At 38.4% G+C, this 23,809-nt stretch overlaps 1 long non-coding RNA gene across 1 annotated transcript in view; it reads left to right on the top strand.

The window, feature by feature from the left end:
- Nucleotides 1-23,809, top strand: part of LOC138693788 (uncharacterized) — a 64,155-nt gene that overhangs the window by 14,157 nt on the left and 26,189 nt on the right. The window contains exon 2 of the long non-coding RNA XR_011330444.1: nucleotides 1,680-1,740. This is a non-coding gene — a long non-coding RNA (uncharacterized lncRNA). The remainder of the gene's footprint in view (nucleotides 1-1,679; nucleotides 1,741-23,809) is intronic.

Raw genomic sequence — 23,809 nt, 5'->3', positions numbered from 1 at the left:
ACTTGTTTCATCAATAACAATGGCCACAAAAGGTTTTATGTTCTTTATCATAACCCCACTTATAGCAAATATTAAGTCATTCTGAATTGCGAGAGAAGTACCACGAAATACTGTTGAACTCTCAAGATGATTGGCCAGTAAATGGTCAAATTCACTTAAGGAACTTAAATATTCAATATAATTTCCTATATTGTCTGATTCCACACTCTCGTTATGACCCCGAAAAGCCAATTCTTGTTTTCCTAGAAAGCAGACTGCGTTAATAAGATGCAGTAAAATCTCCCGATTTTTTTTTCACAAGAGCATTGTGTTGGTTGATGTGTAGAGCTTTTCGCTTATCTAGCTGTAAATCAATTCTTGTCTTCCCAAAGTTTGCAAAGTTCATGCTACTACAAATATGAGCTTTTGATTTGTCGTATTCTAGGACTGCCGTTCGAAGGGAGTTCATATTAGAAAACCCTCTTTTGACCACACATTAGTTTCGCAGCTAAATAACAAACATGGCCAGCAAAATAGTTTAGACAGTTTAGAAGTACCACACAACCAATTCCACTTACCATATGATGTTGAAGTGAAATGGTGTGTGTACTCTCGCTGTTTTTCTTTTACGTCCATGGACAAATTTAACTCAGGAGTTGGTCTTTCCATTTTCACAATTTCAACTTTCTCGTTGTTATGTACGACGGTTAAAAGGCACTTTTAATAAACCTTCTATTACACAGTCATTTTCAACACAAACCTCTCCAGAAACTTGTTCCGCCATATTTTTCACAATATCACTTAATTGGGAAATTAAAAACTTAATAATTCACAATTAATATAACTCTTAGACACTCGAACAAATCACAGATTTAAAATAATGCACTGCAAGAACACAATCACATTCAATTGCTAGCGTACTAAGCGTATAGCTGCTTCGCGCCTGCGAAGAAACCGATCACGAGAGCGGCAACTTGCCCGCCTACAGTGCACGATGGAAACAGTAGGGAGCGGGGGGGACGGGCAGTTGTGCGAAGGACAGCTTGAGCGAAACGGTCACAGGCTACCTCACGTAGCAAGCGGTTTCTCCAGCGATGCCGCCTTGACAACTTGTTTCTTTTCGAGAGCAGAGAGCACATATAAATCTAACAATTACTTTAATTTTAATTACTATGGTAAAAATAATAATAGAAAATTATTATGTTATATTATAAACTTTTTCTTTTGTAATTTCCTTGGGCTACCGCCGGTAGCCCCGGTAGTCCCCAAAATACGCCCCTGCTTTCAATTCATTCAGCTCCTTCACGTCCAGGGACAAACTCTCGATCTTCACTGTCATGGACAGCCAGGAGCGCAGCATGGGTTCACATCCCCCTTTGGCCTGTATACCTCTGTATTGACTAGTTATCAAAATATCTAGCTTGTGTTTATCAGGTGTTTTCTGTGTTGAACATTTTGGAGATTTGAAATTAGTAATATTGTTTCAACCAGCTATTTCCCAGAAGACACAATTTCAGTATATGGCTGGCACTTTAAGCAAATGGAATAGTTCTTGGGTATTGAATGTAACTGTGCTCAGTAATACCGAACTGGCTACTAAATCTTAATGTGTATTAAAATTATTAATAAATACAGTAGAATATATAATCCAGTGACAAATTTTTGAACATAATAATTACTGGTTTCTTTTCTTTTCACAGATGAATCTTCAGCCTTCCGAACATCAGAGAGGCTTCTGAAGATTATCCACTGCTAAAGCCTGTAAGTAATTAACTCTGTTATACAAAACTACAAAGACTACATTGTTAGGGGTTATGATTTTTAGAAATTTAGCATTTTGATTTTAACATTTAGCATTTTGTAGCTTTCATACATTCGTCACTTTGCGTTCTGTGGCGTTTTGAAGGAAGACATGGACTCTACGTCAATATAGGAGGATTGGTCATGTCTTTTGAAAATATTGGGGATTAAAATAATACTTACATGGAGGTACTAATTTAATTTATGACCCTGTTAATCATGTTCATGAATTCGTAACAAAGAAATCATAGAAGGAACACGCCTGTACATTTTCTTCCGTCATTCGTGTTGTCTTATTACTTCCTACATTAAATTGTATTTACTGAAAAATCTTTCAGCATCTACGCTGCTGATAGGACCCAAAATATATTGCAGAATGCTTAGGTGGCTACTTAAGCTTTAAAGCCAATGACATTTACACCCAGTCCACATCTTTTTGTTCTGAATATTTTGAACAATTTTGGTTTAAAAATATTCATAACCCTCAAGGAATGTTCATGTTAACATACGGGAAAATTGTTTTTATTTTGGTCTCAATAATAAATTTCTAAATTATAGACATCAGCTCAAAGAATTTTGAGTGACCACAAGGGTCCTGAATACAATAAACATGTATAATAATGTGATGTGATACATTAAAGAAAAAAGAAAGTTAATTGTTGAAGGCAAATATAAGTTGATTAATTGAAATAGAGATGATGATGTAATATTTGAAGAGAATCCTTGATAATATTTATAAGAATAGACATTACAGAATCAAAAGGAATGTGAAGTTCCTTAAGATAATTCCACGTGAATTTTGTGATTGAACCTCTACTGCCAAACAGCAAACCAATGACAGACCATTATTTAAGAGGGACGTTGTACTTTTGAGAAAGATACGGCAGACAAGGTTCATATATGGACTTCTTCTCAATATCAATCTCGGTGGCCTGATTTAGGTTTCTTTCGAAACGGATAGTAGGGTCAAGAACAAGAGCCCGTTTTAAGCGTCCGTTGATAGCAATAATGTCTGCCCGTCTAAAAGAACCATCTGATGATACACAATGTACTTCCTCATGAATTTCCCAATTTAAAGTTTTTAACGATATCACCAAAGCATGTCGTACACGATGATGTCTAGCATTGATCAGCAGCTCGCCTTTGGGGCATTGTCCAAGCACGTGTCCAAGTGTTTCAAGCTCGCTACAGTCTGGATGACGGCAGCTGGTTGTGCTTAGAGTTCTGCCCGGTATTGCACGAACCGCTGAAATATTGCTTGACATTTTTAAAGCATTGGTCCATTCTGAGGAAGATAGGCCCTTTCGATTGCTTACCCATGAGTTAGCCTTGGGGAGATCACTATAAACAATAACCCCTTTACCACGCAAGGTATGGTTTGTCCAAGTTTGGAATGCGTCATTTATTAAGTGTTTACGGATTTTACGACCTGACCAGTTGATAGCATCAATAGCTGTGATATTCAATTTTGACAGAGCAGAAGCTTTTTCACTTACAAGGTCCCTAACATTGTGGAGATGGGAGTCATCAACACGAAGAAGAGTATTACAGATATTTATGTGTTGCACATAAGCTTCCCAAGATGCTTTCATTAACGAAAGACCACGATATTTTTTAGGGGAGTAGAGCATTCCGTCTGGGCAGTCATGAGGAAGACCAATAAGCTCTTTGCATGCTCCTCTGGTAACTTTATCTAAATCATTAAGAAATTTGGTTTTGATTTGGTAGAGTGGAGCACACTGTAAGGCAATAACTGATAATAACTGGCAAGTAAAGGTGGGGTCAAAAAGTTTAGCAACGCCTTGCCAAACAATATGTGCACAATTTTCCACCATATGTGTAGTAAACTATGTTGCACTTGGCCGTACACTCCATACACAGGGGAAACTGCACTGTTTATTCCTCTTAAGTCGAAGGATGTGACACAGCACATGTACAATGCACAGTTAAGTGAAGGAGCTTGCATGCCATAGGTAAAGCCAGTAATCAGCAGTAATATACACTTAAACAGAGTTACAGCCAGAGCATTCTTACGTTTGGCAACCCTGAGTGGAGGCCAAGGTGGATGCTAGATGGAGCACGAGGTTTGAAATTGGTATTGACATAATAGTGCTGGAGTAAGTAGAATCCGTCACCCTATTAACCGATTGGCAGATTATCCGACTGTCTTTCTTTCGCTCTTTCCTTCCTCTCTTTCTTTCTTTGCTGTGGGTAGTACTGTACCTTATGTTATTACTTATTTGTTTAGAGTGTATTATTACAAGCCTTTGTTCTTTGGTGCTGTGGAACATTCGAATTGCAACAATGCTTTCTTTATTATAGAAAGATCTACCTAGTACTGATCTTGTAATAAAATGAAGCTGACACAATAAGAAATTAAACTTGTGAAACATATTGAGAAAGTAGTTTTGACAGTTCCGCAGTGTAGGTGTTGTTAAATATTGTGCATTGTCGACTTTAAACTCATTTTAAGAGTGGTATTCACCTGTTCGTTTGGGTTCTGACTTTATTGTGAAATGTCCGTTTAATATTTTGTGCATTTGACAGTTCATATTTTTAATGTAAACTTCTTATTATCGTTCCCGATTCTCTGATGTGTCTAAACCATCACAAACTCAATTTTACAATTTTTTTTAGCAAAATGTCTGGTAAGATTCTCGCACGGTTAGTGAAAATTTTACATTGGCAAATGTTTCTATGCAGCCACAGCATGACTATGTTCTTCTCAGGACTGTAGTTTCACATCCCCTGTGAAAACTCAGTTTATAACAATAATAATAATAGTAATAATAATAATAATACACAAAATTTTAAATACTGATAATGTAAATTGTACTTAATTTTAATAATGACTCCCCTTAACAAAATACTGCATAGGCCAATGTAACTGATAATGGAAATAATGGATAAACTCTTAACAAAGAAAACTGTCCAAAATAAAACTTCAATTAACGGGAATAGGATGACAAATTGATTTGCAGTAGCTCACATTCATCATCACTGCAAGGATCAGTGAAAGGTGTGCAAAGCAGGGATAGAGAAAACATAGTGCATAAGGGCCGGTGCCCTACATGGGCTGACACGCTATGAATTACTATTAGTGTCTTAATATATGAACACCTATAAATAGAGATAGAGAGAAGTATTCCTATCCACTCACTCTGCTACATAGTACTGTCGTGCCCTCTACCACGAACAGGGCGGATGGCTTATCTTTGAGAAAATCGCGAGTTATATCCCACTTACGAAAACCAAAATATTTTATTGTGCCCTTTTTGGCATAGCAACAAATTTATCAAGACAACACAAACGAATTAGCACTGCATTGCACTTCCTATCACTCTGACGATTTATATACTGTACTTCCTCCTTATGGATAGGAGGGATTCCTTATTTAGAATGTGATCTCAGGCTTTTTAGCTATTCACTATTACTAAGTTTATTAACAAAATATCAAATTAGAACAGATAAATATGGAGTATTGAAATGGAAGGATTATTTCTGAAGTATCGTAATGGCTGTTAATTGTAAAGTATGAGAATTGAATAGTTAATTTTACTTACACTTTCTGTAAGGCGAACCCTGTGCTATTCAAAGAAGATGCCATTTTCTGCCTTCTTTCTGGACGTCTGGAAGTTACGACCGCTACTGCATGACTGCTGTCTTGACCAAAGACTAATGATCACAATTTGGACGTTTCATGTCCATTTTATAAGTTCTCGAACCACGCCCTTGCGACGTAACAGAGTGACACTACTTTGCCCGCGAATCTTCTAAAAAGACGGTATTGCATTGACCGAACACCACACTTCTGATTCCTAACCATTATTTCGGATCGGCATTTCCTGTTGTCACTTGGAACAATACAGATTTAAGGAACTCTCACGATTGAATGTGTGTTTTTGATTGAACCAATAGAAAATCAGAATTCAAAATGATCACCAATTAGAAGTCTTGCAAGAGACGCGGTTTGTTAATGATTGCTGCATAATCTGAGTATTTTTCGTTATATGTCAGCTGTTGGGTAAGAATGGCTTTGCGCTAAAATGCAAGCGTACACATTTCCTGGACTTTGCTTCTTGCTGACTTCACTAAGATGCACAACTGTAATCGCAACAGGAAGCTGCCGCCTGTCTTCAATGATTAAACTGAATGTACAATTTCATTACTTTCAAATAAAGTGAAAATGTATTGCTTATGGCCATAACAAAGTTATGATTGCGTATCATAATCCTTGGGCACAAGAATGCCCTCTTCTTTTTAAAAGATGGTGCCGTAATAGGCATGTGCTTTTACTCCTAATCAAATGAATGGCAAGACATGTCAGATCCTGTGAAGTATGACTATCACACAAGTCTTAGTAGACCTTTTTCTGTTAGGCTTACGGGGTGTAGTTCCCTCGCTAGTGGCCCTCAGAATCATTCAGGCTTGCAGGATTTTAATCCATTCTAGAGGCCATCATTCATTCTTATTGAGGATTTGGATCGTCTGTGTCTTGTAAGCTAGTGTTGTATCATTCACATTACAAATTATAAGAAAAGTCTTTATGGAGGGCGAAGTGCCAAAGATTTTGACTTTCATAAGCAATAGATCGAAATTTATATAATTTTTGACATTGATATCATAATGGCGGTAGGACTGCTGCTATTCAATAAATCTGATGTATCTATGCATTAAATGAGTAATCCATTTACGTGACGAGGCATAATTTAATTTAAACTGAGTTCCTGGATGTTTTAATGTATAACTTTGCAGGGTGTCTGTCATTTAACTCGATAGTACTTACGAATTTTTTGCACACAAGTGATATGCTGATTTAACGTTATGGATCTCTTATCTGTAGCGTTATGGCATGTGTGTGGCATCATCTGAGACTTAGCACTTGCATGTTAGATACAAGAATAGTGATGTCATTCACAAAAATGATCAGTAAAGAATAATCTTCTTCAATACAAATTTTCTTCATTGAGGCGAAGAGATGACTGTTGCAAAATGAAGAGTAGTATCTAGGCCTTGGAGACAAATCTAGGTCCGGCGAAGACTGTGTTGGTTGAAGCTGGGCCAGCGCAGGCATCGGTTGGTGTATCCGCTTTCCTCGCAGTATGGATGGGAGTTCTGGTTTCTTGCACTGGGCCAAGCCCAGTCTCGTTCTGTCTTCTCGTAAAGATTCTGCTGTCTCCGGTTGTTTGCGGGTGAGCTGATATAACCGGACACCATGCAGACGTGGACATTGTCGGTACGTCTGTAGCATACAAGCAAGACACAATATAACTCCTGTTATGGTTAAAGCAATTAGCCAGGGGTTTGCACTTACTTGTGTGGGGGATTCTTCTACTTTAGATTTTACACTTTTAATCTTCTCTTGTAATCATAGAGGAATTACAAATCATTATTAAAATCTTTAATATTTGGAAGCATATTCTTAAGTAATGACATGTTGTTCACATAGATTTAGATCTGGATTAACTATTTCAGAAGTTATATCAGGGACAATAACATCGTTAGGCTCATATACTGGGTACAGTTTTCCAAAAACATGGAGAAACAGTTTAAACTGATCAGAATAAAAATGACAGTTTGCAGATATATTAATAATACCTGTCCCTTGGATAATAAATGTAAAAGTTGACGGTCGTGTAGCATTTGGGTTATGACAACTTCTAGTCATACATACGGTAGCTGGTACGCTGTACACCCAATAATTATTCTGGTACGATCTGTACCATACAGGTGACCTGTGTGGTCCAACCAGCCGTCGGTCACACAGTCTCATTGCTTCCTGGGATTTTAAAAAAATAGAGCTGCTAAACAATGTGATTGCAAGGAGGCTGAAAAAATAACATCTGGGGGACATAACATGTACATTTCATCTCTACTTTGAGCAAGATCATTCTCTTCCATGAGAGCATAAAATTGCCTGTCACTTGTGAAGACAAAGTAAGGAGCTTGTCCATTGCGGTTATATGAATGGATTGTCTAAATTCAATAAGAGTGCTTTCAATTTCGGTTACTCTCTGCGTTACTTTATTAATTTATTTTAACTACTGAATCACAAACTACTGTCGTGAGCAGGAGTGTAGTAGCGAGTGTACAGTCTGAAACGAAATAATCTAATCAGTTGGTCTGAAATGTATATCATATCTAAGGGAGGACATTTCATCACTATTCTGTCCTACGTTGGGTTCAGTTACCTCTTCATTATCTAAGTTAGAACTATCATCATCATCATCATCATCATCATCATCATCTGGGTTCTTGGCGAGAGGAAACATAGGAAGCAGACGTCACATCAGAATTTGTCATGGTGAGGTCATTAGTTTTAGTTTCATGATAACCTATGCTCTGCTGAGCTGCAATTTTGATATTATCTCGGATATTGTCCCACACGCTATTAACATCTAACTCTTCCTCAGCTTCGTCAGCAGTTGCTAAAGCAGCAAACCTATTTGAAATTTTAACCTGATAACATTGCTTAGTTTCCTCGTCCTTTAATTTCAGAATATTGAATCTACTAAAAAACTATTTTGGGCAACTACTAAATATACATAGGCCAAATACAAATGATTGGGATGAAATTCAAATACAAACTGCTGCGCCATTTATACCGGAACCCACACTTTCTGAAGTCGAAATTGCGATAGAAAATCTGAAAAAGTACAAATCTCCAGGTATTGTTCAAATTGCAGCAGAATTAATACAAGAAGGTGGAAGCGCATTATCTAGCGAAATTTATAAACTTGTACTTGCAATTTGGAAAAAGGAAATTATACCAGAGCAATGGAAGGAGTCCATAATCGTACCTATTTTTAAGAAGGGGGACAAGACTAACTGTAGTAACTTTCGAGGAATGTCACTTTTGTTGACGTCGTACAAAATTTTGTCGAATATCCTTTTGAGAAGATAAACTCCATATGTAGATGAAATTATTGGGGATCATCAGTGTGGTTTTAGGCGTAATAGATCGACTATTGATTAGATTTTTTGTATGCGACAGATATTGGAGAAAAAATGGGAGTATAAGGGTACAGTACATCAGTTATTCATAGATTTTAAAAAGGCGTATGACTCGGTTAAGAGAGAAGTTTTATATAATATTCTTATTGAATTTGGTATTCTCAAGAAACTAGTTCGATTAATTAAAATGTCTTAGTGAAACTTACAGCAGATTCCATATAGGCCAGTTTCTATCTGATGCTTTTCCAATTCACTGCGGGCTAAAGCAGGGAGATGCACTATCACTTTACTTTTTAACTTCGCTCTAGAATATGCCATTAGGAAAGTTCAGGATAACAGAGAGGGTTTGGAATTGAACGGGTTACATCAGCTTCTTGTCTATGCGGATGACGTGAATATGTTAGGAGAAAATCCACAAACGATTAGGGGAAACGCGGAAATTCTAGTTGAAGCAAGTAAAGCGATAGGGTTGGAAGTAAATCCCGAAAAGACTAAGTATATGATTATGTCTCGTGATCAGAATATTGTACGAAATGGAACTATAAAAATTGGAGATTTATCCTTCGAAGAGGTGGAAAAATTCAAATATCTTGGAGCAACAGTAACAAATATAAATGACACTCGGGAGGAAATTAAACGCAGAATAAATGTGGGAAATCCCTGTTATTATTCGGTTGAGAAGCTTTTGTCATCTAGTCTTCTGTCAAAAAATCTGAAAGTTAGAATTTATAAAACAGTTATATTACCAGTTGTTCTGTATGGTTGTGAAACTTGCACTCTCAGTTTTTTAGAGAGGAACAGAGATTAGGGGTGTTTGAGAATAAGGTTCTTAGGAAAATATTTGGGGCTAAGAAGGATGAAGTTACAGGAGAATGAAGAAAGTTACACAGCACAGAGCTGCACGCATTGTATACTTCACCTGACATAATTAGGACCATAAAATCCAGACGTTTGAGATGGGCAGGACATGTAGCGCATATGGGCGAATCCAGAAATGCATATAGAGTGTTAGTTGGGAGGCCGGAGGGCAAAAGACCTTTGGGGAGGCTGAGACGTAGATGGGAAGATAATATTAAAATGTATTTGATGGAGGTGGGATATGATGGTGGAGACTGGATTAATCTTGCTCAGGATAGGGACCAATGGCGGGCTTATGTGAGGGCGGCAATGAACCTCCGAGTTCCTTAAAAGCCAGTAAGTAAGTAAGGAAGGTTATTAGTTTATGCGGTTACCTTTCTCGGTGCAGCTTGTAATAATACCTTAGCTGAGCTAGAGGTACATCATCTTCCTCATTGAAATCATCACTCTGGGGAACACGTAACTGACTAAGAGGAATATCGTCTTCCGAGGACCATCTGTCGTCACTATCCGCTGCTGCTGGTTCCTCACGAGGAGTTTCGTACGACTTCGGGTCGTCTCTAATTATTTCGATGGTTTCCGCTTCACTGAAACTACTGTCTTTGTCTGCTTGCCAGGGACGAAACTTGCCTTCTTTAATTTCAGACTCTGGGGGACATAGTTTCAACCAGTTTAGGTGCACTACCTATATTCTATCGTCTTTGAACTTAATTCTGTAGTTCACTTCATTTAATTTTTCTTCAACCTGAAATGGACCGATCCATGGTTTCGACAATTTTTTCGTTACACCTTTCTTAATTGGTGGAGAGTGTAGAAATACAAAGTCTCCTACCTTGAGACAGCGAAACTTTACACCAGGATCTTTGTTGTACTGCTTTGCTTGTGCAGTCTTACTAGGAGCTATTCGGTTTCTTACTACCTTGTAAGCTTTTTCTAGTTTATCTGCTAAAACTTCGACATGCTCATCGGTTATGTTACTTCTCGAAAATTTCGGAACGATATCGATAGGAAATGGGAGCTGCATTTCACTACCGTGAAGCGAAAAATGTGGGGAATATCCCGTTACAGAGTGCGGTGTACTCCTGTACGCCATCTGGACTATTGCTATCCATTTGTCCTAATCTTTCTGATCAGCACGTACAAAATGTGATAACATGTTAGTGAATGTTTGATGACTGCATTCCACTAAGCCATTCGACATAGGGTGATACGGACTCGTTTGTATTTCTTGAATTTGTAGCAATTTACAAACTTCTTTAAATAATTTAGGCAAGAAGTTTCTACCCTGATCTGTAAGTAGCTTTTTCGGAGTGCCATGTCGTGCTACTATCGTCGTAACAAATTCTCTAGCTTTTGTTTCGGCAGTTTGATCAGGAATCGGGATTGCTTTGCTATACTTTGTGAAAGCATCCATAAAAGTCAACAAATATGTGTTACCTGTAGTTGTTTTGGGAAATGGACCAACTATGTCCATACTTACTAGTTCAAAAGGCTTTAAACAAGTAGCAAAGTTCTGTAATGGAGCTATAGGGTGCCTCCCATCTTTCTCTCATTACAAGATACACATTTCGTGATGTAATTTTCAATATCAGTTTTCATATTCGGCCAGTAAAATCGTTGCCTAAGCAGTTCGAATGTACGTTTTTGACCTTGATGTGCACCAATAGGAGTATCATGGTAAGTATTCAAAATCAAATTTCTCATAGGACAAGGAACAACTAACCGTTGCTCAGAGTTCAACTGCTTTGTATCGAAACAAAACAGAATACCGTTTTCGTCTAACTTAAATCTTTCTGTATCTGCTACCCATTCTAAGTACTTTGGTTCTGCCATCTGAAGATTTCTGAGTGATTGACTGTCTGTTCACTTTTTATAGCGAAAACATTGTGCATTCGAGATAAAGTGTCAGCGTTTTGGTGACGTTTACCGGGTTTGTATTGGACTTGGAATTGAAATTCAGAAAGTCTTAAAGTCCAACGAAGTAGTCTAGAATTTGGTTCCTTTAAACTCATTAACCAGCTGTGTGATCGGTCACGGCTATGAACTCATGACCATATAGATAACAACAAAAGTGTTTCGTAGCCCATACAAGTGCTAGTAATTCCCTTTCTGTCGTGCTATAATTTCGTTCAGCTTTATTCAAAACTCTAGAGGCGTATGCTACGGGATGCTCTTCCGAACCAACCTTTTGAGATAGCACTGCTCCGAGGGCAACTCCTGAGGCGTCAGTCGCTAAAATGAACGGTTGTTTAAAATCAGGATATTTCAAAGTAGGTTCACTGCACAAGGCTTTTTTCAATATGTCAAAGAATTCTTGTTGTGGTTCTAGCCATACAAACTGTTTATCTTTTCTTGTAAGTTCGATAAATGGTTTTGCAGTCTCAGCAAAATCTGCTATGTGCCTGTGATAGTAACCAACTAAACCAAGAAATGAGCGGACTTCCTTAACATCTTTAGGAATCGGAAATTCTTGTATAGCTTGTACTTTCTTTGGGTCTGGGCGAATGCCATTCCTATCTGCCACATGTCCGAGAGAGATAGTAGATTTCGTGCACGGCAAATGTACACTTCACAGGGTGTGCTTTTAAGTTTGCATCTCTTAATCTTTGTAAAACTTCTCGAAGTCTTTCAGCATGCTCTGCTATGGTTGAACTGTACAGGACGATGTTATCAATATACATAAAACAGGATACTCTCTTTAGGCCGGATAGTACTCCGTTCATCAATCTCTTATATGTGCTTGGGGCTCCAACCAAACCATATGCCATTCTGTTATATTCATAAAAACCTAGTGGGGTGCTAAAGGCGGTCTTTTCTTTATCCTTTTCTTCGATTTCCACTTGCCAAAAGCCACTGTAAAGATCAATTTTACTAAAATGCTTTGTACCAGAGAAACTTTCTAATGTTTCAACTATATTGGGAATGGGGTATGAGTAACAAGAGCTCTCAAAGATATACAATGCAACAAGAGAAGAAAACATTGACCGTGATGTTCAATGTGACAAATGGTCACACCCTGCAGACATTGTCAAAATAAAAGAAGTGAATAAAAATAAGACTCACAAGTTTGAAGTATTTACTGACGGAAGTAAAAGTGAGAGAGGAGTAGGTTCGGGAATCGCACTATTTACAGATGGAACACTTACACATAAACTGAAATTCAGACAGGTGCGAGGTGTTGTAATAACCAAGCTGAACAGATGGCAGTTGTGAAGGCTTTAGATAAGATAATAGAAAAGATAAGACAGACAAGACAGTTGCAATATAGCAACAACCATAAGAAGAATGTAGGACGAAACTCAGACAACTGGATCATAGAATTCAGCTGGATTAAAGCACGCGGCAATGAACTTGCTGACCAACTAGCAAAGCAAGCATCTCAAGACAGTGAACTGGAAATCTGTTACAAGAAGATTCCAAAAACCGAAATACTACCTGACATGAAACAACATAGTTTATCGAAATGGGAAAGCTTGTGGCAAACTATGTCGAAAGGGCAAATTACAGAATCATTCTTTCCAACATGTGTCAAATACGATAAACCACGGTGTCATTAAAGTAAATAATAAACTAATCTAACCTGTCACAGATTCGTATATGCAAGGAAAACAAAAGCCTTTAACTAACCTAACCTAATCTAACCTGTCACAAATTCGTACATGCAAGGCATAACTTGAGTGTACACTAGCATGAAATGTCACCAAAGTTATGTTGGTATTGCAGAGGAGGCAGCTGAAGGTGTGGGAAGCAGGGTACGAGCAGCAGTTTAGCCTAAATAATCACGGAAGTCCCAATATTACAAGGAAGAAAAAAAGATGAGGTAATTATTCACTTCTCTGCCAAATTTATACGGGAACAGCTAAGTGGCCTTAGGTATGTGACAAGGTTAGTGGGTTAGTCAAGGGGATACATAACTAGCCTACTAATTTGACAAGGTCACTTATAGGCCTATATCTCAACTAACCCACTAACCTTGTCACATAGTGGGTTAGTCGAGGGGATACATAACTAGCCTACTAATTTGACAAGGTCACTTATAGGCCTATATCTCAACTAACCCACTAACCTTGTCACATAGTGGGTTAGTCGAGGGGATACATAACTAGCCTACTAATGTGACAAGGTCACTCATGTTAACTAACCCACTAACCTTGTCACATAGTGGGTTAGTCGAGGGGATGCATAACTAGCCTACTAATTTCACAAGGTCACTTATAGGCCTATATCTCAACTAACCCACTAACCTTGTCACATAGTGGGTTAGTCGAGGGGATACATAACTAGCCTACTAATTTGACAAGGTCACTTATAGGCCTATATCTCAACTAACCCACTAACCTTGTCACATAGTGGGTTAGTCGAGGGGATACATAACTAGCCTACTAATTTGACAAGGTCACTTATAGGCCTATATCTCAACTAACCCACTAACCTTGTCACATAGTGGGTTAGTCGAGGGGATACATAACTAGCCTACTAATGTGACAAGGTCACTTATAGGCCTATATCTCAACTAACCCACTAACCTTGTCACATAGTGGGTTAGTCGAGGGGATACATAACTAGCCTACTAATTTGACAAGGTCACTTATAGGCCTATATCTCAACTAACCCACTAACCTTGTCACATAGTGGGTTAGTCGAGGGGATACATAACTAGCCTACTAATGTGACAAGGTCACTCATGTTAACTAACCCACTAACCTTGTCACATAGTGGGTTAGTCGAGGGGATACATAACTAGCCTACTAATGTGACAAGGTCACTTATAGGCCTATATCTCAACTAACCCACTAACCTTGTCACATAGTGGGTTAGTCGAGGGGATACATAACTAGCCTACTAATGTGACAAGGTCACTTATAGGCCTATATCTCAACTAACCCACTAACCTTGTCACATAGTGGGTTAGTCGAGGGGATACATAACTAGCCTACTAATTTGACAAGGTCACTTATAGGCCTATATCTCAACTAACCCACTAACCTTGTCACATAGTGGGTTAGTCGAGGGGATACATAACTAGCCTACTAATGTGACAAGGTCACTCATGTTAACTAACCCACTAACCTTGTCACATAGTGGGTTAGTCGAGGGGATGCATAACTAGCCTACTAATTTCACAAGGTCACTTATAGGCCTATATCTCAACTAACCCACTAACCTTGTCACATAGTGGGTTAGTCGAGGGGATACATAACTAGCCTACTAATTTGACAAGGTCACTTATAGGCCTATATCTCAACTAACCCACTAACCTTGTCACATAGTGGGTTAGTCGAGGGGATACATAACTAGCCTACTAATTTGACAAGGTCACTTATAGGCCTATATCTCAACTAACCCACTAACCTTGTCACATAGTGGGTTAGTCGAGGGGATACATAACTAGCCTACTAATGTGACAAGGTCACTTATAGGCCTATATCTCAACTAACCCACTAACCTTGTCACATAGTGGGTTAGTCGAGGGGATACATAACTAGCCTACCAATTTGACAAGGTCACTTATAGGCCTATATCTCAACTAACCCACTAACCTTGTCACATAGTGGGTTAGTCGAGGGGATACATAACTAGCCTACTAATGTGACAAGGTCACTCATGTTAACTAACCCACTAACCTTGTCACATAGTGGGTTAGTCGAGGGGATACATAACTAGCCTACTAATGTGACAAGGTCACTTATAGGCCTATATCTCAACTAACCCACTAACCTTGTCACATAGTGGGTTAGTCGAGGGGATACATAACTAGCCTACTAATTTGACAAGGTCACTTATAGGCCTATATCTCAACTAACCCACTAACCTTGTCACATAGTGGGTTAGTCGAGGGGATACATAACTAGCCTACTAATGTGACAAGGTCACTTATAGGCCTATATCTCAACTAACCCACTAACCTTGTCACATAGTGGGTTAGTCGAGGGGATACATAACTAGCCTACTAATTTGACAAGGTCACTTATAGGCCTATATCTCAACTAACCCACTAACCTTGTCACATAGTGGGTTAGTCGAGGGGATACATAACTAGCCTACTAATTTGACAAGGTCACTTATAGGCCTATATCTCAACTAACCCACTAACCTTGTCACATAGTGGGTTAGTCGAGGGGATACATAACTAGCCTACTAATTTGACAAGGTCACTTATAGGCCTATATCTCAACTAACCCACTAACCTTGTCACATAGTGGGTTAGTCGAGGGGATACATAACTAGCCTACTAATGTGACAAGGTCACTTATAGGCCTATATCTCAACTAACCCACTAACCTTGTCACATAGTGGGTTAGTCGAGGGGATACATAACTAGCCTACTAATTTGACAAGGTCACTTATAGGCCTATATCTCAACTAACCCACTAACCTTGTCACATAGTGGGTTAGTCGAGGGGATACATAACTAGCCTACTAATGTGACAAGGTCACTCATGTTAACTAACCCACTAACCTTGTCACATAGTGGGTTAGTCGAGGGGATACATAACTAGCCTACTAATTTGACAAGGTCACTTATAGGCCTATATCTCAACTAACCCACTAACCTTGTCACATAGTGGGTTAGTCGAGGGGATACATAACTAGCCTACTAATTTGACAAGGTCACTTATAGGCCTATATCTCAACTAACCCACTAACCTTGTCACATAGTGGGTTAGTCGAGGGGATACATAACTAGCCTACTAATGTGACAAGGTCACTCATGTTAACTAACCCACTAACCTTGTCACATAGTGGGTTAGTCGAGGGGATACATAACTAGCCTACTAATTTGACAAGGTCACTTATAGGCCTATATCTCAACTAACCCACTAACCTTGTCACATAGTGGGTTAGCCGAGGGGATACATAACTAGCCTACTAATTTGACAAGGTCACTTATGTTAACTAACCCACTAACCTTGTCACATAGTGGGTTAGTCGAGGGGATACATAACTAGCCTACTAATGTGACAAGGTCACTTATGTTAACTAACCCACTAACCTTGTCACATCGGTCGGCCGCTTGGCCATTCCTACATAGGCCTAAATTTGGCAGATATAAAAATAATTACCATGATGTTTCGTGTTTTCCGCTTTTATTTTATTTTTCAACATGTTGTAAAACCCCCTAAAATTGGGGGATTTTGAAGGAAAAAAATAATAATATAAATCTGGGACAGAACGAAAGGGAAAACTGTAATAAGCAGAACGTAGAAGCTCCACCCACCAACCCTTCCCTACTTGCTCATCAGACACACTACGTGATAGGTGAGTGTTATGTCGAATGCAAATTTCATGTGGGTGAGCATAACTTCCCCTACTGGCGTTCTCTTTATTGCGATTTATCCGAACGAAACAATTACCTAAGTTTATTACTGATCCCTTACTGCAAACATTAAACTTCGAAGGAAGTTTCAGTCATGTATTGCCAGTATAGGGAATTAAAAACAAACACTGAAAATACCTTAGTTTTGTAGTGTGGAGTAGTAGAAACTCGATGTGATTTCTTGGAGAGCTGTGGTCCCACCCAACCCGACCTAAATAGGTTCCTTACTTATATAGGAAAATCGTCCTGCTTGGATGAAGAAGGCGGCCATATTTCTTCGTTGTGATGTAATTTGAGGTGGAGTGGGAGAATAATTGCAGTATCGCCAACTGTGGTAACCATTCATATAATCTTACACACCTAACCTAACCTAATGTGCTACACACCTATTGTAACATTCCTCACGTTTAGCACACCTGCTGTAACATTCCTCTCATTAGTTTCGTTTGCTGATATTGGCATCCCTGCTACGTCGTCTGGTGGAAATCGAGAGTCATCTAGTGGCAATGAAGTGAAAGTGTGTAGATCATCATGGTGGGAGGGACATATTCTGTGTTATCTGCAAGAATTATTGTGTCATCGTAGTGATAATTGCTTATATATTGTACATTAAAAATTGAAATGTGTCGTGGCTGTGATAAAAGTGTTAAAAATTGATTTCAGCGCCACAATCCCAGTGATAAACGTGTGAATATTCGTTAGGAGTCCATTGGCAGTGGCAAGAGGAAAATGAAGGTTGACCTTTGTCTGTTTTTATTTTTTTAAATTTTATTAAGTTACTTTACGACGCTGTATCAACATCTTAGGTTATTTAGCGTCTGAATGAGATGAAGGTCATAATGCCAGTGAAATGAGTCCGGGGTCCAGCACCGAAAGTTACCCAGCATTTGTTCGTATTGGGTTCAGGGAAAACCCCGGAAAAAACCTGAACCAGGTAACTTGCCCCGACTGGGATTCGAACCTGGGCCACCTGGTTTCGCGGCCAGACACGCTGACCGTTACTGCACAGGTGTGGACCACCTTTGTCTGTTGTGGCATCATTTTGTTGTTCTGTGGTTATGGCTTGTGTGTGGTAGAAACCTGGCTAAATATCCTATTTGTTCCTCTGCCTGTCTGGTAAGAGGTTTGGCGAGTTCTTCGTAGGTCGTAGGAGTAACGTAGGGACGGTTCTTAAGTTACCGATGGGAAAAGTTCTTTTCGCTAACTCATAGACGAGTCTGGGTGATATGTATTTAGACATACAGGGAACGTGCCATGACTTTTCTAATGTTTTTAGATAATTTTTGCTTCTTTCCATACCAGTCCTAGGCCATAACTGAGGATGGGCGTAATCTTCGCTTGAAATAAAATCATGGCTGTGTCTAATGATAGGGAACAGATGCATTATAGGACCCGCCCTAAATATAAAAATATGCAAAGCCGCAAAAATAGGTCAACGGAAGTAGCGTTTCGATCAATTAAATTATCAATATATATCGTTTTTATTATGTTGCCAACCAACCAATATTATTGAAAATTAGTTTCATCAGAATCATGGCGGCAATTTCGAATGCTATAGTTAAATATCAAAGAGAAGTGTATCAAATTCTCCCTCTTGGCTTAAAATGTAAGCCTAGAAATGGAAATTATGGAATTATAAATAGAAACTTTGTAGTTGCTTTGTCCATGAATACAGATATGTTCTATGGTTTTTATGTGATTGTGGTTTACTTAGGAGTGAAATGTTCTGCGAAACATGTAATTCTGGGATGAGTTTGAAGAAATGTAAAAGTAAATGAGATGGACCCATATGGAGATCCCATAAAAAAAATACAAGGTAAACAGTGTGGAAAAACGAAATCGATAAGATGTGGATCGTGGTTTACACAGAGTAAATTAACAATGCAAGAAGTAATGTTGTTAACCTATGATATTGTAAATGGTTGTACGAATGCACAAATTGAAAAGGAATACTTCTTTGGAGATCACACTATTACAGACTGGAGGCAATTTATTGATGAGGTTGTAGAAGTAAACAGCGAAAAAGTTGGAAGAGATGGTAAGGTAGTAGAAATAGACGAAAGCAAATTTGGTCGTCGAAAATATAACAGAGATCATTTCGTGGGAGGGCAGTGGGTTTTGGAGGAGTGGAAAGGGATAGCGGGAGATGCTTTTTAGTAGCAGTACATGATAGGAGTGAGAAAACACTAATCAAAGTGACTGAAAACTGGATCCATCCTAAAACTACAATAATATCAGACTTTTGGAAAGCGTATTCAAACCTTAGTAAGTGTGGTTACCAGCATCTAACAGTAAACCATAGCATTGAGTTCGTTAATACTGAAACAGGAGCCCATACGAACACAATAGAAAGTACATGGAGGCGTGTTAAAGCATCACTACCAGCCTACAAAGAGTTTGTGAAGTACTTGGCCTAGTATATGTTCAGGAAAAGAATAAAAAGCGAAGGACAAGACATTACAAAGAAATTCTTGGAAATTGTTGGGGAAATTGGAGTAAAAAGTGAAAAAATGTTTTTCTAAAGACAATGTTGGTTTGTTGTTTGATTTAATATCATAATTGTGGGGGGGGGGGGAATGTAATCAAGTACTATATCATATTATTCTCAGTGTTGGATTTTTTAAAAATTGTTTTTATGGTGCTGCGATTTTAAGTTTTGATAACCTAGCATGTAAATTTACCTAAATTGTACGATAATTGATATTGTTTTGCTTTAAGTTCAGTGTTACTGTTTTTGGCGAAACTAGTGCTGAGTTAGTTCCTGTGATTTTGGAAGTGAATTTCTAAGGGATTTTTTTTTTTTTGGAGGTGGATTTGAAAACTTGAGGATTTTATACGGGTATATTTGAAGAAAAGGAAATTGTTTGGAAATGTATTAAATTGCGTCTGGATTGATAGCTGCGTGGTCATGGACGTGCAAACATTGTGACTTCTAGTGAAGGAAAGGAAATTAGAGATATAAAACACACAATACTATGTAATGTGAAGAACGCAAAACTTGTATTAATCCAATAATTACTGAAATATTGTGGAGCATAACAAATAATAATGAAATAAACACACACTTTCCATAATGCAACTTAGTTTGCATGTCAGCCATTAAACTAGCCACCAATAGACCATTAATGATAACACCACTAAAAAGAAACATCCCGAGGCTTTGCCAGCACTTGAAAATCCTGCATAGTTTCGTATATTCAAGGCACAACAATGGCCTAAACTAACATAACCTAACCTGTCACAGATTCGTATATGCAGTGCTTAGCGCGAGTGTACACTAGTGTGAAACTTTCGTAATATCACCAAAGTTATATTGCTATCACAGAGGATCAAGAGGGCTTAGAATATACAGGGTGTTTAAAAAATACGGGGCATAATTTCGGGTATGTATTTCCCACATGTAGACAATCAAAATAGTTCATTACAACATGTGTCCGGAAATGCTTCATTTCCGACTTATGGCCTTCACAACATTGAAATTCGCCGGAACATGTACAGGCCCTGTCACCAGCAGATTACCCTGCACGAGCTAGGATCTGTCAGTGGTTCTTGCAGCAGTGTGGTGTAAATCCGAACTTTCCTGCCTTAGTATTATTTACAGATGAAGCACAGTTCACACGAGATGGCATAACAAATTTCCACAATCAGCATGTACTGTATGGGCGTATGAAAACCCACGTGCAACTGTTCCATCTCATCACCAGATGCGGTTCTCCCTCAACATGTGGGCCGGTATCATTGGTGATCGATTAGTTGGACCCCATGTACTTGTAAACAGACTTACGGGGCAGGCGTACACAAACTTCCTGGAAAACACCATACCTCATGTTTTAGAAGACACTCCACTGATCAATCGTCAACACATTCACTTCTTGCATGATGGCGCTCCTGCACACTTCAGTCGTACGGCTCGCCGGTACTTGGATCGAAGGTTTCCTGATCGATGGATAGGTAAAGGTGGCCTAATTGCTTGGCCTTCACGCTCACCTGATCTGAACCCTCTCGATTTCTACTTGTGGGGCCATTTAAAATCATTGGTTTATTCGTCTCCGGTGCCTGATTTGGAATCCCTTCGGAATCGAATTGTGGCATGTTCTGAGGACATACGCAATACTCCTGGAGTTTGGGATCTTGTTCGCAAGTCAATGAGACATCGATGTGAGGTCTGTATTCAAGCAGGAGGTGGACATTTTGAACATCTTCTGTAATGACAACGAATAACTCGGAAATGAAGCATTTCCGGACACATGTTGTAATGAACTATTTTGATTGTCTACATGTGGGAAATATAGTACATACCTGAAATTATGCCCCGTATTTTTGAAGCACTCTGTATATGAGAGGGGTGCATAAGCTAGATTAAGTGTAATCTGTCAATAAGCTTCTCGTACCTACCAGAGGAGCGCCACGAGCAAGCAAAAAATTGCGGGAAAATAAAGATTTCTCTTCCCTTCCCCTCTGTAGTAGTATTATTACTTACAATGTCAAGACTTCCACCGATAATTACTTACACTCCACGTGAATTATTTACAAATTCTCTCCGTTATATATCAATGTTTGACATGTAACCATCCCTGTTACAATTATTTATTAATTTTTTTTGGAATAAAGTTCTTGAGCCAACATCATCAGGATTTTCAGAACGTGATGTGCCAGGAAGTGAAGGTAGGAAAAGAGCTGTGAAATATGAAATGAATTAGACATGACCAACCAAATATTTTTATCATAAACATACAAGATATTTTGTTACAATTAAATTCCACTGTTTTATTGCAATACAGAAAAGATTTCATGATCCTAAGTTCACTATTAGTACACTAATGTAATTAACATCACAGGAAAGTGTACAAAATATCATACGTATACTTAAGTCTGTTGGAAATCAGAGATTATTTCATGAAAAAATATTTAAAGTCAGTTTATTTCATTTTCTTAAATGTCTAGATTTATTATTAGAGTTATTATTCTGTTATAAAGAAAATAAGTTCAAATCATCCTCAGTAGAAATTGGAGTCTGCAATGCTGTATTCTTATTGTCTTGTACAAATAAATGAGGCGTTCTGAGCTAAAGTGGATCATTTCCATGAGCTGTAGTTTTGAGATAATAGGACTTAGAGTTTTTTACGACGCTGTATCAACATCTAGGTTATTTAGCGTCTGAATGATATGAAGGTGATAATACCGGTGAAATGAGTCTGGGGTCCAGCACCGAAAGTTACCCAGCATTTGCTCGTATTGGATTGAGGGAAAACCCCGGAAAAAACCTCAACCAGGTAACTTGTCCCAACCGGGATTCGAAACCGGGTTTCGCGGCCAGACGCGCTGACCGTTACTCCACAGGTGTGGACAGAACTTAAAGTTAACCTGCTCTAGTAATAATAATAATAATAATAATAATAATAATAATAATAATAATCCGTGGCGCTACAACCTGTGAAGGTCCCAGACTGACCAGCCGGCTGTTGGCCTCACGACCCCATGCCGAAGCAGAAGTGGACGATCATCCAACCAGAATGGAGGTATCGTGTGGTTAGCACGATGATCCCCCCCAGCCGTTATAGCTGGCTTTCGTAACCGGATTTCACTACCTATCGTAGCTCTCCAAGTGCATCACGATGCTGAGTGGGCACTGATCCCATACACTGGCCGAAATTTCACGAGAAAATTTCTTCCCATATGAAGACTCGAACCAGCGCATATTTCTAACACGAGTCCTAGACAGGATGCCTTAGACCACGGTGCAGGACAAACCTGCTCTAGTAGATTATCTAATTTTACTAGCAATAATTTTATTGCTCCATTCTCAAATTCTAGATTTATAAAATATAAACAATCGTGATGTTAATTGATGCAACGCTTTGGTGACTTGGCCCACTATGGCTCAGAACATAGTGAACAAATAATCTGAGCCAAAAGTGACTAGTGTCACCTACCGGCGAATGCTTGGCAATTAAGACTTGATCTATCACTGCTCGGAAAAGATCCAACTTCAGACAGTCAGAAAATGAGTTAAACTCAATGTATGAAAATTTGTGCCACTTTAGCTCTGAACGCCTCAAGTATTGATGTTTCAAATAAGTGATTAGAATGTGTTAAGCCTTGTGATGACATTGAAGGCACATACATTTTTTTTTTAAGATTAACACTTAATAGCATTATGCCAGTTTGTTCGTAATTTTCTACATTAAATTCTAGACTGTGTATGGGAATATTGGAGAGCAAGAGAGTTGATGGGTTTATTGAATGAAAAAACTCAGCATTAGTTAACAACATTAAATTTTATATGTTATTGAACATATTTAATAAGCTGCACTGATTAAAGAATTCATCCCAACCTATATCTATAATCTACAACTGAATTTACTTCCTTTATTGTATGATTTGTAGGAAGTCGTTAAAAATGTACACTGGTATGCATTCGCTCTTAATTTGGAGTATTAATCAAGATTATTTAGAGATTTACTTTTGCATAATTAGAAATAAGGATGGTAGAACAAGCCAGATAACTCTTCCTGCAATGATATTCAGTACAGTAATCGGGCATTGCTGCTTAAAATAATGTTATGTTCTAGTAACAAATGAAATTGTGAAAGAGGTTAATAGCTGGTGAGGGAATCTTTTAATTTCTGCGATGTTGATAATGAGATCGTGAATGCAAATGCATTATAATAATATATTCCTGGTTATATTGGTAAGAAGGCATGTGATGCTAAGCAGTGTGTTAGTTGTCGTGCAGCTCTTGCAGACAATGAAAAATACAAGAGGGCATAACATGTATGTTCAAGGAATATGAAAAAGTTATTTATACATCCGCATGTCATAAAGGTGACCATATAGGTCCGGAAACAATAAAAAATGCATTTATTTGAATATGTTACATCAGTGGCGGCTCGTGAACTT

The sequence above is a fragment of the Periplaneta americana genome, unplaced genomic scaffold (assembly GCF_040183065.1).
Source record: "Periplaneta americana isolate PAMFEO1 unplaced genomic scaffold, P.americana_PAMFEO1_priV1 scaffold_21, whole genome shotgun sequence".
Classification (NCBI taxonomy): Eukaryota; Metazoa; Arthropoda; class Insecta; order Blattodea; family Blattidae; genus Periplaneta; species Periplaneta americana.
This window is presented reverse-complemented; position numbering and strand designations above follow the sequence as displayed.